This window comes from Bubalus bubalis, chromosome 12 (genome assembly GCF_019923935.1).
Source record: "Bubalus bubalis isolate 160015118507 breed Murrah chromosome 12, NDDB_SH_1, whole genome shotgun sequence".
NCBI lineage: Eukaryota > Metazoa > Chordata > Mammalia > Artiodactyla > Bovidae > Bubalus > Bubalus bubalis.
Window position 1 is genome coordinate 95,531,669 of NC_059168.1, and position 16,654 is coordinate 95,548,322.

The 16,654-nt window shown below is 40.6% G+C and overlaps 1 protein-coding gene and 1 non-coding gene across 2 annotated transcripts in view; one reads left to right on the top strand and one right to left on the bottom strand.

The window, feature by feature from the left end:
- Positions 1–16,654, bottom strand: part of PPP6C (protein phosphatase 6 catalytic subunit) — a 41,655-nt gene that overhangs the window by 22,176 nt on the left and 2,825 nt on the right. The gene's annotated exons all lie outside the window — the stretch shown is intronic.
- Positions 13,753–13,825, top strand: TRNAG-CCC. Its single transcript has one exon. It is a non-coding gene; the product is annotated as a tRNA-Gly (tRNA).

Here is a 16,654-nt window from a genome sequence, read left to right on the forward strand (position 1 = left end):
AGGTTATCCTTCATATTTTCCTGTGGATACTACATTTCTTTTGCAAAAAACTTAATGTTATTTTGAAACTAGAAAACAGCCTTGGAGTATTAATCAGCCATTAAAAAGAATACATTTGAATCAGTTCTAATGAGGTGGATGAAACTGGAGCCTATTATACAGAGTGAAGTAAGCCAGAAAGAAAAACACCAATACAGTATACTAACACATATATATGGAATTTAGAAAGATGGTAACAATAACCCTGTATACGAGACAGCAAATGAGACACTGATGTATAGGACAGTCTTTTGGACTCTGTGGGAGAGGGAGAGGGTGGGATGATTTGGGAGAATGGCATTGAAATATGTATAATATCATATATGAAACGAGTCACCAGTCCAGGTTCGATGCACGATACTGGATGCTTGGGGCTGGTGCACTGGGACGACCCAGAGGGATGGTATGGGGAGGGAGGAGGGAGGAAGGTTCAGGATGGGGAACACATGTATACCTGTGGTGGATTCATTTCGATATATGGCCAAACCAATACAATATTGTAAAGTTAAAAAATAAAATAAAATAAAAAAAAAAAAAGAAAACAGCCTTAATTGAAAAAATGCAGAATAACATATATGCTACCTCCTTTATTAAAGCAAAATATATATAGTATACACACACATAAATACACACACTTGCTTATATTTACTTGTCATGCCTAAACTGTTGTTTCTGGAAGGATCCATAAGAATCCTTATACTGGCTATCCAATATGAGGAAGGGAACTGGGTGACTGCGTGGTAGGAGGCAAGAATGGGAGGAAGATGTAACTTTTATATAGTCTTTTACACTGTTTAAGTTTGGAACCATATCAATGTATTATCTATACAAAAAAAATTGTTAAAAATATGTTACCAGGAAGAACAATATTTTCAACAGAGGGTGCTAAGACAACTGGATTTCCACAAAAGAATGAAGCTGGATCCCTACCTCACATCATATACAAAAATTAACTCAAAATGGATCAATGACATAAATATAAATGCTAAGAACTATTAAACTCTTAGGAAAAAACATAGGGATAAATCTTTATGATCCTGGATTTAAGCATGAGCAATAAAAGAAAAAATGTAACTTCATCAAAATAAAAAAATTGTGTGCATCAAAGGACATTATCAACAAAGTTAAAAGATAACCTGTAGAATGGGAGAAAATATTTGGAAATCATTTATCTGATAGAGGAGTTTAATACCCAGAATATATAAAGAACTCCTACAATTCAACAACAGAAAGACAAACTAACTTAAAAAATACGAGGTGACTTCCCTGGTGGTCCAGTGGAAAAGACTCTGTGCTCCCAATGCAAGGGGCCCAGGTTCCGTCCCTGGTCAGGGAAGCAGATACCACATGCCACAACTAAAGATCCAGCATGCTGCAGTGCAGGTCAAAGACCTTGTGTGCCACAACTAAGACCCAGGGCAGCCAAGCAAACAAATACATTTTTTAAATGGCCAAAGGACTTGGATACATTTCCAAAGAAGAAATACAAATGGCCAACAGCCACGTGGATGTTCAATATCACTAGTCATAAGGAAAATAAATATAAATCAAAACCAAAATGGGGGGATTTCCCTGGTGGTCCAGTAGCTAAGGCTCTGCACTCCCAGTAGCTAAGACTCTGCACTCCCAATGCAGGGGGCCTGGGTTCAATTCCTGGTCAAGGAACTAGATCCCACATGCTGCAACTAAGACCCAATGCAGTCAAATAAACAAAAGTAAATAAAACTTTTTTAAAAAATGGGATACCACTTTACACATACTAGGATGGCTATAATTTTTTAAAGACAAAAGATAACAAGTGTTGGCAAAGATGTGAAGAAACTGGAACCCTTACACATTGCTGGTAGGAATATAAAATGGTGCAACCACTTTGGAAACGAGTTTGACAGTTCCTCAAACACTAAACACAGAATTACCACGTGACCCAGCAAGCCCACTTCTGGGTACACACCCAAAGAACCGAAAGCAGGAACTCGAAAAGACACTTGTACACCCACGTTCACTGCAGCATTATTCACCATAGCCAAAAGGGGGAAACAACTCATGTCTATCAACAGATGAATGGATTAAGAAAATGTGGTATATCCATACAATGAAATATCATTCAGCCACAGAAAGAAATAAAGTACAGATACATGTTACAACACAGATGAATCTTGAAAATATGCTAAATAAGCTAGTCACAAAAGGCCACATAATATATGATTCAACTTACCTGAAATGTCTAGAAAAGGCAAATTCATAAGAGGGGAGGGAAACAGGAGAGAGGGAGGGAAGGAATGTGGGTGTACCTATGGCGGATTCTTGTTGATGTATGACAGAAAACCACAAAATTCTGTAAAGCAATTATCCTTCAATTAAAAAAATAAATAAAAGTGGCAAATATATATACATACAAACTTTAAAAACAAACAAACAAAAAAGATATAGAATAGATTAGTGGTTGCTTAGGGCTGAGGTTTGAGGTAAGGGGAAATGGGGCATTTCTATTAATCGGTATAGTTTCTCTGTGGGGTGATAAAAATGTTCTAACATTGATTATGGCAATGGCTGCACAACTCTGTAAATATACTAAACCCAGTAGAGAAAAAAAACCCACTGAATTATATACTTTAAAAATTTACTTTATGTGAATTATGTCTCATAAAGCTATTATTTTTTAATTAGTAATATATACTACCTATTTAAAAATAATAATTACCACCCTTGATCTTAACCACTCAAATCTACTTCTTGTGGATAGAGGTAGCTGTCCTTCCAGTCTCAAAAGATCAATGTTGTACAGCAACCTATTTCTATTTTAATCCAGTACACTTGTGATAAATAATTTCTCATTATTTGTAATTAACTCCCAAAGTTTACATTTTGCATTTTTTTAAACCCTAACTCACTTACATCTAGCTTAAGGATGGTTCCAAAGAACAAATATGCCATGATTGGCCTATACTTTTTTTATAGCCTTCCATCACAACCTCCCTTCTCAATCAGTCAGAATAAAGAGCACTACTTTTTCTAAGTTAGCCTAGTAGAGAAGCAACTTATACTTTTAAATATAGTTTCTGACTATGCAATTTTTTTTAATTTATTCATTTTTTAATTGAAGGATAACTGCTTTACAGAATTTTGTTTTCTGTCAAGCCTCAACATGAATCAGAGGGGATATCAGTATACATATATCCCTTCCCTTTTGAACTTCCCTCCTATCTCCCACCCCATCCCACACCTCTAGGTTGCTACAAAACCCCTGTTTGAGCTTCCTGAGCCACACAGCAAATTCCCCTTGGCTATCTATTTTACATATGGTAAGTTTCCATGTTACTCTCGCCATACATCTCACTCTCTCCTCCCCTCTCCCCATGTCCATAAGTCTACTTTCTATGTCTGTTTCTCCACTGCTGCCCTGCAAATAAATTCTTCAGTACCATTTTTCTAGATTCCGTATATATGCATGAGTACAAAATATTTATCTTTCTCTTTCTGGCTTACTTCACTCTGTATAACAGGCTCTAGGTTTATCTACCTCATTAGAACTGACTCAAATGTGTTCCTTTTTATGGTTGACTAATATTCCATTGTGTATATATACCACAACTTCTTTATCCATTCATCTGTTGATGGACATCCAGGTTGCTTCCATGGTCTAGCTATTGTAAATAGTGTTGCAATGAACAATGGGATACATGTGTCTTTTTCAAGTTTGGTTTCCTCAGGAAGAAGGAAATGGCACCCCACTCCAATGTTCTTGCCTGGAAAAGCCCACGGATGGAGGAGCCTGGTAGGCCTGCACTCCATGGGGTCGCTAAGAGTCAGACACGACTGAACGACTTCACTGTCACTTTTCACTTTCATGCACTGGAGAAGGAAATGGCAACCCACTCCAGTGATCTTGCCTGGAGAATCCCAGGGACAGGGGAGCCTGGTGGGCTGCTGTCTATGGGGTCGCATAGAGTTGGACACAAATGAAGCGACTTAGCAGCAGCAGCAGCAGGGTATATGCCTACGAGTGGGATTGCTGAGTCATATGGTGGTTTTATTCCTTGTTTTTTAAGGAATCTCCATACCGTCTTCCATGGTGGCTATATCAATTAACATTCCCACCAACAGTGCAAGAGCGTTCCCTTTTCTCCACACCCTCTCCAGCATTTATTGTTGGTAGACTTTTTGATGATGGCCATTCTGACCGGTGTGAGCTGATATCTCATTGCAGTTTTGATTTGCATTTCTCTAATAACGACCTAGAGCCAGACATCCTGGAATGTGAAGTCAAGTGGGCCTTAGAAAGCATCACTACGAACAAAGCTAGTGGAGGTGATGGAATTCCAGTTGAGCTATTCCAAATCCTGAAGGATGATGCTGTGAAAAGTGCTGCACTCAATACGCCAGCAAATTTGGAAAACTCAGCAGTGGCCACAGGACTGGAAAAGGTCGGTTTTCATTCCAATCCCAAAGAAAGGCAATGCCAAAGAATGCTCAAAACACCGCACAATTGCACTCATCTCACATGCTAATAAAGTAATGCTCAAAATTCTCCAAGCCAGGCTTCAGCAATACGTGAACCGTGAACTTCCTGATGTTCAAGCTGGTTTTAGAAAAGGCAGAGGAACCAGAGATCAAATTGCCAACATCCGCTGGATCATGGAAAAAGCAAGAGAGTTCCAGAAAAACATCTATTTCTGTTTTATTGACTATGCCAAAGCCTTTGACTGTGTGGATCACAAGAAACTGTGGAAAATTCTGAAAGAGATGGGAATACCAGACCACCTGACCTGCCTCTTGAGAAACCTATATGCAGGTCAGGAAGCAACAGTTAGAACTGGACATGGAACAACAGACTGGTTCCAAATAGGAAAAGGAGTATGTCAAGGGTGTATATTGTCACCCTGCTTATTTAACTTATATGCAGAATACATCATGAGAAATGCTGGACTGGAAGAAACACAAGCTGGAATCAAGATTGCCGGGAGAAATATCAATAACCTCAGATATGCAGGTGACACCACCCTTATGGCAGAAAGTGAAGAGGAACTCAAAAGCCTCTTGATGAAAGTGAAAGTGGAGAGTGAAAAAGTGGGCTTAAAGCTCAACATTCAGAAAACGAAGATCATGGCATCCGGTCCCACCACTTCATGGGAAACAGATGGGGAAACAGTGGAAACAGTGGTTTTTTTTTTTTTTTTCTGGGCTTCAAACTTTATTTTTCTGGGCTCCAAAATCACTACAGATGGTGACTGCAGCCATGAAATTAAAAGACGCAAAAAATAAAAATAAAAAAATAAAAGACATTTACTCCTTGGAAGGAAAGTTATGACCAACCTAGATAGCATATTCAAAAGCAGAGACATTACTTTGCCAACAAAGGTTCGTCTAGTCAAGGCTATGGTTTTTCCTGTGGTCATGTATGGATGTGAGAGTTGGACTGTGAAGAAGGCTGAGCACCGAAGAATTGATGCTTTTTAACTGTGATGTTGGAGCAGACTTGAGAGTCCCTTGGACTGCAAGGAGATCCAGCCAGTCCATTCTGAAGGAGATCAGCCCTGAGATCTCTTTGGAAGGAATGATGCTAAAGCTGAAACTCCAGTACTTTGGCCACCTCATGCGAAGAGTTGACTCACTGGAAAAGACTCTGATGCTGGGAGGGATTGGGGGCAGGAGGAGAAGGGGACGACAGAGGATGAGATGGCTGGATGGCATCACTGACTCGATGGACGTGAGTCTCAGTGAACTTCGGGAGTTGGTGTTGGACAGGGAGGCCTGGCGTGCTGCGATTCATGGGGTCGCAAAGAGTCGGACACGACTGAGCGACCGATCTGATCTGATCTGAATAACAAACGATGTTGAACATCTTTTTATGTGTTTGTTAACCATCTGTATGTCTTCTTTGAAGAAATGTCTGTTTAGGTCTTTTCTGACTTTTTGACTGGGTTGTTTGTTTTTCTGGTATTGAGTTGTATGAGCTGCTTGTATATTTTAGAAATTAATCCTTTGTCAGTTGTTTCACTTGCTGTTAGTTTCTCCCATTCTAAGGGTTGTCTTTTCACTTTGCTTATAGTTTCCTTTGCTATGCAAAAGCTTTTAAGTTTAATCAGGTCGCACTTGTTTACTTTTGTTTTTATTTTCATTACTCTAGGAGGTGGGTCATAGAGGATCTTACTTTGATTTAGGTCACTGAGTGGTCTGCCTATGTTTTCCTCTAAGAGTTGTATACTGAAACTATACAATTTTTAAAAGAAAACATCTCAGGAACTCACCCAACTTTCTTAGATCTAATGCCTTACTCAGTATTTGCGATTTTTTTCAGGTACACTCACCAAGCCTCCTCAAAGGGAATTCCACCAAGGTACCTGCAGAACTGTTTTGCTGTAATTTGTACAAGAGTGGGCAGAGTTTTCTGTTTGTTGCCAGGACGTTCTCAAGCACTTGTGCCACCGAGTCTCTCTTTTAGGTTTCACATCTCTTAAGAACAGGCCTAACTTTCAACAGTGAAGGTCAAAGCCCACACGTAATACAGCTTCTGTTGTTGTTGTCCCATTCTTCACAACCCCATGGACTCGAGCCTGCCAGGTTCCTCTGTCCATGGGATTCCCCAGAAAAGAATACTGGAGCAAGCTGCCATTTCCTTCTCCAAGGAATCTTCCTGACCCAGGGATCGAACCCATGTCTCCTGCATTGGCAGGCGGGTTCTACACCACTGAGCCACCTGGGAACCCATACATCCCTTTAAGGGCAGATATTAAGATGTTACCCAAACAAACCAGCCTACTTATCCACTTGGTGAATTAAGCCAGACTGTCCTCTAGAGAGGCCTGTCCTCACCCTGCCTTACACTGCTTCCTTCCTCAATTGCTTTTTCCCAAATTGTACTTTAATGTCATGCCATCAGCCTGTATGCAGTAAAGGACTAGGAAACAGTCCCCTACTGAGGTTGTCATTGTGGGGACTATAAACAAGGTGCATAGGATGTTGTGATTAAACAGCTGTCTTCAAGGAGGACTGGGGGAGGAATGTCCCTGTGTTTCTTCTATCAGGAATAGATGTGATTTCCCTGAGATTATTTTTTATCATCTTACAGACTCTGTAAATTTTTTTAATTGATCAGTTTCCATCTTTCTGAATCTCAAAGAAGTAACTTGGTCATCATAGCTTTTATTTTACACGTACTTTTCTTACTTTTACAACTGGCCCCTAGTTCCTATCTTTATTTTCTCTGTCTCATTTTTCTTGCTTATTCTAAAAATAACTTCTCTTGCTATATTGAATGCTTCTTTGTAAAGCACTCTGTATCTTTTTTAGAACAAAGTGAGTTCTCATTTAACATTCTGAAACTAATCACAGCACAGATTCATGAGGGACTCCACAGCTCCCATTATCAATGTGCCAGAATTTGCACCCAAATATGACGGGTCTCCTGACCCATAGTGGCTCCTGAACTGCAAGTCACCCCTGGTGACCGGCCCATACCCCCCAGCGCTGATCTGAGAGTAACAGCAGACCATAAGCTAAAGAGCATCACTGTGAAACCCTGCCAATTTCAAAAGTCGTGAGTGTCCAGGGAACCATGTGAACCACTTAGGCAGCATCTCCAACCCGGGGCCAGGCACGCGAACTTGAGTAAAGGAACAGCTGTCTCCTGTAACTGCCACTTCTGCAGTCCCAACCGAGGATTTAGAGCACTAAGCCTCTAAGCCAAAGCCATGCCTCTCATCTCTCCAGTTCAGCAGCAGCTTATAAATTCATGTCAAGCACACATAAAAATAAGTAGTCTGTGAAATCTCAGTACAAGTTCTACATATGTCAGTAAACAACGCACACAGTGGCCTCACAGAGCCCAGCCCTGCCACGGGAGAAGCTCCTCCACAGGCCCTCACAGATTTGTTTTGCTGCTTGGTTTGTAGGAAGCCTGGTTTCTCTTTTACTGTCCCAAACAGTCACTGAGGCAAGATTCTTAATCTTATCCCAAATTTAGGGCAAACTATCCATTTCTCCCCACAGTGACTAATTAATTCGTAATCCCTGAAAGAGCAGAGGTTGGGACTTCCCTGAAGTCCAGTGGTTGGGACTCTGCACTTCCACTGCAGGGGGCACGCGTTCCATCCCTGCTCAGCAAAGTTTCCTATAAAGCGAGGTATGGCCCAAAATTAATAATAATAATCAGTAGAGGTTCGTGGGCCCATTCTTAGCAGAGCTTTTCTCCCTCCTCTACCTTTTCCTCCAGATACCTGTTTACAGATCCATTCCATCCTCTGCCTGTCCCTCTGTTCCCTCAAATACACTAGGTTTTAAATTTTTGTAATTCTTTGTTTAGCTGATCTTGTTATATAAAACATACTATCTCCTTTCTTTACTTTTACATACTGGGATTTATAAAATTTCTTAAGAAACAAAAATCTAAGATTATATTTTACACAGCCTTTGAATAGAGTCTCTACTAGAATACAAATCACTGGGAATGAAGAGTGGAAATCCAAGATGATAATGACATCCACACTCTTACAATCCATAAGGAAATATCTGTATCTTGAGTAAAAACCGGAGTTTCTCAACCATGGCACTACTGGTAATTCTTTGTTGTAGGGGTCTGCTGTCCTGCCATGCTGCGTAGGGCCACCCAGGACAGATGGGCCATGCTGGAGAGTTCTGACAAAATGTGGCCCACTGGAAAAGGGAATGGCAAACCACTTCGGTATTCTTGCCTTGAGAACCCCATAAACAGTATGAGAAGGCAAAGAGATATGACACTGGAAGATGAACTCCCCCAGTTAGCAGATGCCAAATATACTACTGGAGAAGAGTAGAGAAGTAACTCCAGAAAGAATGAAGGGATGGAGCCAAAGCGAAAACACCACCCATATGTGTATGTGACGTGTGATGGAAATAAAGTCCAATGCTGTAAAGAACAACACTGCATAGGAACCTGGAACGTTAGGTCCATGAATCAAGGTAAATTGGAAGTGGTCAAACAGAAGATGGCAAGAATGAACATCAACAGTTTAGGAATCAGTGAATTAAAATGGACCAGAATGGGCGAATTTAATTCAGATGACCATTATATCTACTACTGTGGGCAAGAATCCCTTAGAAGAAATGCAGTAGCCCTCACAGTCAACAAGAGTTAAAATGCAGAGCTTGGGTGCAATCTCAAAAATGACAGAATGTTCTCTGTTCGTTTCCAAGGCAAATCATTCAATATCACAGTAATCCAAGTCTATGCCCCAACTAATAATGCCAAAAGCTGAAGCTGACTGGTTCTATGAAGACCAAGACCTTCTAGAACTAACACCAAAAAAAGATGTGCTCTTCATTATAGGGGATTAGAATGTAAAAGTAGGAAGTCAACAGACACTGGGAGTACCAGGCAAGTTTATCCTTTAACTATAAAATGAAGCAGGGCAAAGGCTAATAGAGTTTTGCCAAGAGAAAGCACTGGTCACACCCTCTTCCAACAGCACGAGAGACTACTCTACACAAGGACATCACCAGATGGTCAATACCAAAATCAGACTGATTATATTCTTTACAACCAAAGATGGAGAAGCACTATACAGTCAGCAAAAACAAGACCGGGACCTGACTGTGGCTCTGATCATGAACTCCTTATTGCCAAATTCAGAGTTAAATTGAAGAAAGGGGTTAAATCAAACCCCTTATGAATATACAGTGGAAGTGACAAATAGATTCAAGGAATTAGAGCTGATAGACTGCCTGAAAACTATGGACAAAGGTTCATGACATTGTACAGGAGGCTGTGATCAAAACCATCCCCAAGAAAAAGAAATGCAAAAAGGTAAAATGGTTGTCTGAGGAGGCCTTACAAATAGCTGAGAAAAGAAGAGAAGCGAAAGGCAAAGGAGAAAAGGAAAGATACACCCATCTGAATGCAGAGTTCCAAAGAATAGCAAGGATAGCAAGATAAGAAAGCCTCCCTCAAAAAAAAAAAAAAAAAAAAAAGCCTTCCTCAGTGATCAATGCAAAGAACAGAGGAAAACAATAGAATGGGAAAGACTACAGATCTCTTCAAGAAAATTAGATACCAATGGAACATTTCATGCAAAGATGGGCACAATAAAGGACAGAAACTATATGGAGCTACCAGAAGCAGAAGATATTAAGAAGAGGTGGCAGGAATACACAGAAAAACTATATAAAAATGATCTTAATGATCCAGATAACCATGATGGTGTGATCACTGACCTAGAGCCAGACATCCTGTAATGCGAAGTCAAGAGGGCCTTAGGAAGCATCACTACGAACAAAACTAGTGGAGATGATGGAATTCCAGTTGAGTTGTTTCAAATCCTAAAAGATGATGCTGTGAAAGTGCTGTACTCAGTACACCAGCAAACTTGGAAAACTCAACAGTGGCCACAGGACTGGAAAAGGTCAGTTTTCATTCCAATCCCAAAGAAAGGCAATGCAAAGAATGCTCAAACTACCACACAATTGCACTCATTTCACATGCTAGCAAAGTAATGCTCAAAATTCTCCAAGCTATGCTTCAATAGGACATGAACCAAGAACTTCCAGATTTTCAAGCTGGATTTAGAAAAGGCAAAGGAACTAACAATCAAATTGCCAACATCCGTTGGATCATCAAAAGAGCAAGAGAATTCCAGAAAAACATCTACTTCTGCTTCACTGACGTCGCTAAAGTCTTTGACTGCGTAGATCACAACAAACTGTGGAAAATTAAAGAGATGGGAATACCAGACCACCTTACCTGCCTCCTGAGAAATCTGTATGCAGGTCAAGAAGCAACAGTTAGAACTGGACATGGAACAACAGACTGGTTCCAAATTGGGAAAGGAGTACACCAAGGCTGTATACTGTCACTGCTTATTCAACTTACATGCAGAATACATCATGTAAAATGCTGGGCTGGATGAAGTACAAGCTAGAATCAAGACTGAGGGAGAAATATCAATAACCTCAGATATGCAGATGACACCACCCTTATGGCAGAAAGTGAAGAGGAATTGAAGAGCCTCTTGATGAAAGTGCAAGAGGAGAGTGAAAAAGTTGGCTTAAAACTCAACATTCAAAAAACAAAGATCATGCCATCCAGTCCCATAACTTCATGGCAAATAGATGGGGAAACAATGGAAACAGTGACAGACTTATTTCTTGGGCTCTAAAATCACTGCAGATAGTGACTGCAGCCATGAAGTTAAAAGATGCTTGCTCCTTGGAAGAAAAGCTATGACCAACCTAGACATCATATTAAAAAGCAGAGACACTACTCTGCTGACAAACATCAGATCAGATCAGATCAGTCGCTCAGTCGTGTCCGACTGTTTGCGACCCCATGAATTGCAGTACGCCAGGCCTCCCTATCCATCACCAACTCCCGGAGTTCACTCAGACTCATGTCCATCGAGTCAGTGATGCCATCCAGCCATCTCATCCTCTGTCGTCCCCTTCTCCTCCTGCCCCCAATCCCTCCCAGCATCAGAGTCTTTTCCAATGAGTCAACTCTTCGCATGAGGTGGCCAAAGTACTGGAGTTTCAGCTTTAGCATCATTCCTTCCAAAGAAATCCCAGGGCTGATCTCCTTCAGAATGGACTGGCTGGATCTCCTTGCAGTCCAAGGGACTCTCAAGAGTCTTCTCCAACACCACAATTCAAAAGCATCAATTCTTTGGCGCTCAGCCTTCTTCACAGTCCAACTCTCACATCCATATGAGAGGGTAACAGGTAGGAAGGCCAGGGGTCTCCAAATGGAGGAAATAGCCTGCAAGTGTCAGACATTTTTATCTCTCTTAAGCGGCAGGAAGAAACAAACTAGCAATATTTTTTTCCTTCTCTATACAAATTTAAAGAGAGGTTTCTCTTAAAATACTGTGTTGCCATAATGACACCTGGTTTCTCCTGAAGTTAGCTATTCTTGAGCCTAGAGATAACCAATGCCTTTTTCTTATGGAAAGAAATGTTTGTCTTAAGCTATGCTAATGTACTACGCCTTTACCCCAATCTCGGTCTCCAAGTCGGTTCCACCTCTGGGCCCAGAACCTACTTGACAAACCAGTATGTTATACTCAGATATTGTTCCCCTAATCTATGTAAATGAAACTATTTGTATGGTGGTCTGCCCTTCTTTAAGATTCAAGTTAATTATTTTATGGCCCAAGATAAACCATTTGGTGCCATTCTAAATTTTAGGACATTCCTTTCTTTCATTAACAGACTGCTAGTGACTATATAACATCCAGCTAAAGACTAACAAGGGGGTACTCTTTCTGCCCCCTTCTGATGCCTATGTCAGAAGCTTTCTCTATCTCCTTTATACTTTAATAAAACTTTATTACACAAAAGCTCTGAGCGATCAAGCCTCGTCTCTGGCCCCGGATTGAATTCTTCTCCTCCGGGGGCCAAGAATCCCGGGGTATTCCCGTGATTCAACAACAACCTTTCACATACATGACCACAGGAAAAACCATAGCCTTGACTAGACAAAGATACATCTAGTCAAAGCTATGATTTTCCCAGTAGTCATGTATGGATGTGAGAGGTGGACTATAAAGAAAGCTGATCGCAGACGAATTGATGCTTTTGAACCGTGGTGTTAGAGAAGACACTTGAGTCCCTTAGACAGCAAGGAGATCAAACCAGTCAATCCTCAAGGAAATCAATCCTGAATATTAACTGGAAGGACTGATGCTGAGGCTGAAGCTCCAAAACTTTGGCCACCTGATGTGAAGAACTGACTCACTGGAAAAGACCCTGATGCTGGGAAAGATTGAGGGCAGGAGGAGAAGGGGACAACAGAGAATGAGATGGTTGGATGGCATCACCGACTCAATGGACATGAGTTTGAGCAAGCTCCGGGGAGTGGGTGATGGACAGGAAAGCCTGGCGTGCTGCAGTCCCATGGGGTTGCAAAGAGTCAGATATGACTGAGTGACTGACTGAGCGACATCTGGCCCCTACATCCACTAGATAGTCACAGCAACCCCAGCTGTGAAAATCTAAAAATGTCTTCAGACATTGCCAAATATCCTCTTTCGGGGGGCACTATCACCTCCAATTAGGAACCACTGATCTAGACCTTTCTCGTGAGTTTAATACAATAGAATAATGTCTGCAGCACATTTGGCAATCAATGACTAGCTGCTACATAACTGATCCAACAGTCTTCTCAACATTTCTAACTCAGTGTCTTGGCTTGGCAGCATCTCCAATTCAGCATGACCCAAACCAAATTCCCTTGTTTTCCTTAATCCAGGTATTGTATTTACTAAGTAATCCATGCCAGGAACTAAGAGATTACCCTGAACTCCTCTCTCTCATAACCCAGATATATACTCTGTCAACAGGTCCTATTACACCTTCTTCATGTCCTTTTAAACACCACAACCACTTGACACTGGCTTACTTCTAAAGCTCTCGTGTCACCTGGTCTACTGCTTCAGTGACATTTTTCTCTCATTCCAGTCCAAAGTCCACAATGCTGCCAGAATATTTCTAAAACCTGTCACTGTCCCCTTCAAAAACCTTTCGAGGACACTCCTCTAAGGTTGTTGTCTATGCAGTGTTTCCCAAATTCCATTCAGATATCATCTCTGATTTTGTCACATTCCTACTGCATACAATAGTGTATCCTTCAAACGGTTTTCTTTCAACTTACTTTAATTTTTTAGTTAGCCATCTTTTAAAAGATAGCACATAGTCACAGTATTATTATTTGTTTTACCCTAAAATATAAAAACATTTCAAGGGACTTCCCTGGTGGCCCAGTGGCTAGGACTTTGCACTCCCAATGCGGGGGACCCGGGTTCAATCCCTGGTCAGGGAACTAGATCCCATATGCTACAATTAAGACACAGCAGAGCCAAATAAGTAAACAAATATTTTAAAAAAAAAAAAACAACTTTTGGAAGTGTTTATCCATCTAAAAGATAAAAATCCACGTGTATCAGCCTAGTCTTCCAAGATGTGGCCTCTGCCTGTCTTCGCTGCGTCCCCTCCAGCCATACCAAACTACGTCGAGTTGTGTTCTTGAGGATTAAGCTATACCACTGTACACGGTATTTCTTCTGCTTCATGTTCTTTCCTTCCTGTTTTGTCTACCTGAAAAAACTCGGCTCATTCTCTCATTGCTCCTCCTTTTGTGAAACTATCTGTGCTTAAGAGTTAGATGCTGCTTCATCTATGTTCTCTGATATGATGAACAGCTCTCTATTTTAGCACTACCACACACTGCAATGATCACTTGTTTACCCTTCTATCTCCTTTACTATACTGAAAGCCCCTCAAAGACATTGAGAAGTACCAAATTCTCTCTCAAGAATCCACAGAGAATACTATTTGACACAAGGGGACGTTTAAAGAAATGTTTGTTGTAAAGCAGTACATACAAGGTACTGTTTAAGACTGTAGAGAATACCAAAATAAACAAGATAGGATCCTGGCCCTTCATAAAGCTTGTAATCTAATGGTGAAGACAGGTATACTTACCATCATACAAGACAGAACCATATAAATGGTAGTAAAATGGAACAGAAAGTGCTATGGGGCAAAGGTCAGTATAGAAAAAGAATGGAATTTCTTTTTTCTGGCCTTGCCAAGTGTCTTGCAGGATCTTAGTTTCCCAACCAGGGACTGAACCCAGACCCTGGCAGTGAAAGCACTGAGCCAGGAAATTCCAGAATGGAAATTTTTAATAGCAAATAAATTCAGATATGTACTCTGCTGAGTCACTGGGGCAAAAATCACGTAAACCTTATCAGGTCCTGGCTCTGATATCTGTTCTATCACAGTGGTAGAATGGACAGAACGGTGCTGTGAAAACTAAGTAGCCGTGTAAATTCTAACTATTACTAATCATTCTGACTGTGGAATCCAAGAGCCCTGCATGGAGAAAGTGACATCTGAGCTAGAGCTAAAAAGGGGCACGGAGGGGAACTCCCTGGCGGTCCTGCGGCTGGGACTCGGCTCTCTCGTGCTGTGGACCTGGTTCAGCCTCCAGTGAGGGAACTAAGATGCCACAAGCCACGTGATGAGACCAAAACAATTAATATTTTTCAAAATAAAATAAAGGGGCATAAAGGGTGTTGTATAAAGGAAGCATAAGTGGTAGTTATGGATGTGAACCCTAGTGCCAGACTCCCTAGGTTTGCATCCCAGCTTCTCCACTTACTTATTACTAGCTATATGACTTGAAAAGTTACTTAATTTGTCTGTGTTTGAGTTACCTGTCTGTAAAATGGGGCAAATATTAATACCCAACTTACACAGTATTAAATAATTTAACATCTCTGCTATGTAAGTATTAACTAAGTAGGTGAAAGAAAGAGACTCAGCAGAAGCAAAGATGCAGGGAAGTACAAGGCATATAGTCAGAAGAGAGTACTCCAATGTGCTCAGAATGGAAAGTAAAAGAAGGTGATGAAGTGGAAGACATACAGTATTTAGAAATATACGCTACTTGCCACCCTAAAAAGGTTATTAACTATATCAGAAAGAGCTCTGCACAAAGAGGCTTTCAAACTTAATTCCTTATTAGTTGGACAGCCTCAGGCAGATCATGAACTCTACGAAGCTCAGTTTCTCGTCAGCGAAGTGAGGATACAGAACTAGGTAAACACTGATTCTCAGTTCTGAAATTCTAGAAAAGGGGCTGGGGAGTCATTAGCAGTGTGCACTGTCCCATAGGAAACCTACTGCCACATGTAGCTGCTGAGCACCTAAAGTGTGGCTGATCCAAATTGGGATGTGTTATTAACATAAATGTAAAATGTACATCACATTTCATAGATTTAATACAAAAAAGACAAGATATTACACTAGTTATTTTATATTAATTACATGTTGAAATTGCATTAAATAAAATACTACTAAAAATGGATTTCGCCTGTATATGTTTTTACTTTTAAAAATGTAAACATAATTTGAGACTCACACTTATGAGCATTTTCTTTCTATTAGACAGCACTACTACAGACTATTTTCAGAAGATCTGAGAGAATGTGATTCTATGGCCAAAAAGACAAGATAAAATGCCAAGCATTATCAGAAAAGGTCTTGAAAACACTATTTTAGCCCTATACAAAGCCACGGTCTATCCCTAACTGCTGTACTGCGTTCAGTTTTCCTTGCAATACCTGAAAAGATAATATGCAAAACCAAATAACTCAGGTAAACAGAATGATCAATAAGACAGGCAATAAGGTGAGCAGCAAGACTAACAGGCTTCAGGCCTAGAAGGATCATGACTACCACATATGAGAATCTATTAAATTAGACAGAGGTCGAACAAGGAGGTGCAAAAGGTTCTCCACCAAATCTCAGAAAAAAGCAAGGGAGGATTCTCTGAGGCTTTATGGAGGCATTTCAAAACAGAGGTACACCTTTGCAGGGCAGGTGGTCTTACATGAAAAACAGATGGCTCAGAGTAAACATAAAAGTGAGCTCCAAAAAAGATTGCATTGAATTATTAATCCATAGACGTGGTTACTATTTCTGCGTTGTATGTCTGACGCAGACACTAGGATTCTCCCAACCCCGACCACAGAAATCGTCTTCAGTTCTTCAGTAAAAAAAGAAAAAACTGAATGTCAACTGGGTGTGCCATTTCTTTACTTAAATGGCACCTTTAAGAACTATCAGAGAGATCAGACAATCT